Source organism: Frankliniella occidentalis, unplaced genomic scaffold, assembly GCF_000697945.3.
Source record: "Frankliniella occidentalis isolate FOCC.00 unplaced genomic scaffold, Focc_3.1 Scaffold443, whole genome shotgun sequence".
In the NCBI taxonomy this organism is placed as follows: Eukaryota; Metazoa; Arthropoda; class Insecta; order Thysanoptera; family Thripidae; genus Frankliniella; species Frankliniella occidentalis.
This window is the reverse complement of record NW_026267562.1, coordinates 69015-70714: the sequence shown is the minus strand read 5'-3', so window position 1 is coordinate 70714 and position 1700 is coordinate 69015. Positions and strand designations below refer to the sequence as shown.

At 39.3% G+C, this 1700-nt stretch overlaps 1 protein-coding gene across 1 annotated transcript in view; it reads right to left on the bottom strand.

The window, feature by feature from the left end:
• LOC127751351 (uncharacterized) overlaps positions 1-1700 on the bottom strand; it is a 12808-nt gene that overhangs the window by 3356 nt on the left and 7752 nt on the right. The window lies entirely within an intron of this gene.

Here is a 1700-nt window from a genome sequence, read left to right as displayed (position 1 = left end):
TAGTCACTACATAGAAGTTAACCATATCTATATGTTCTCCATTTACGAAGACAGTAGAGAGATGGCTGTAAGAGAATCTTTTCTGGAGAACTATGTCGGGCTGAATAATAATCTCTTTATCGCACAATGAGCCATCATCCATAAATCTGTGAATGTTAGATAAGCATAGTTATTTCCCCTCGTTAAGTTATAACAAGAGTTGAAGGGAATAGTGAATGTTGGTGACAGACCTTCCTAAATTAATGATAAGCACAGCAGGGGCTGTGTGAACAGTCATGACTGGCTTCACAGCACAGTCACAATTGCTACAGATTTCTCTTGATGACTCTAGTCCATCCAGACATTGTTGCACGGTTCTACCAGTAAGAGGAACTTTAATGGTGAGGAACGGTTCATACGTCGTGCCGCAACAAGATGCTGTAAAATAAAACACACTGCAGCAGTTTACAGACAATAATTACACTACATACCACCCCATTAATTTGAACACTCACCAGAAACTTGCCAAAGCCCACCAAACATTAGGAAAATGGGAGATGTTCTCTCACTCCAAATATTTATGCTGCAACATTTTGGTTGACATTAAATTTGCACTCTAACTCATCGTGACAGGAATTGTACAAATTACTTACGGGATTGAAGAGTACACACTCAGAAAATTAGCATGCAACTTAAGAAGAATCTCTTCAATCACAACTTGTGCATCGTCGCAAGCATCTGTTCCAAGGAAATACGTCATTGAAAAATAGAGTTGGTAATCCTCCATGATGAATAAAAGTAGACAAACCTTTCATAATATTGCAGAACTGCAAAGGATGGACAACTACTTCCGAGTCAAGTTGCTCAAAGATGGTAAGAGTGGCACACAATAGGCAACTGGCTTTTGCATTGCAGGAAGATGAGTGCTGTGATTTCGAAAGCCATGCTACAAATGAGGGGACGTGCATAAGAACCTGAGAAATGAAAGAACAACACAATAACTGCTACTGAATATATTATAAAACACAGTCAACTATGACTTATTTTTCCTGCACCTGTAATAATGTGTTACACACGGATGTAAGTTCCCTTTGGGCGATACCTTTATCTCTGTGTTTAACACTACACCATCCAACAGTAATAGGTTCCAAATGAAGAACCACCTCAGCCTGCTCCAACGTATGAGTGGCACGCATCATCTTGATACTATGGTGTCAGAAATTAAAACACAGAAATGTGTCATTAAAATAATCAAAAAAGATGTGCCAGTTAATAACCACCAAAGTTTCCACTAACAATAATTTTTATTTAAAAAAAAAAAAAATTCCCACTATCCCAAATCCCCTCTGAAAGGTTTTTTTCATTCAAAACTGATAAAACGGAGCTGCTGTAATGAATGCGGGTGACCCATGTGAGGTTAACATCGGTTAAAACACCTCCACATTTCTAGAGAACATAACTCCTGACCGTAAACCTTTTTTCCCTAGTGCTTTGGTTGTGTTTAATATTCGATACCACTCATAAATATCGCTTGACACCTCATATTTATCACTATTTCACCTTCGTTCACTCTAATTCACGTAAACACGACCGTAGATGCGCGCCAAAGCTGTCCGAGCGTAGAAACGACGTCGCACCGTACATTTCTCATACCCGCCTTTGCTTCTTCTTTCTGTTCTTCTTATCCAAGATGGCCGCCGAGCTTTACCGGAATGGTCTAT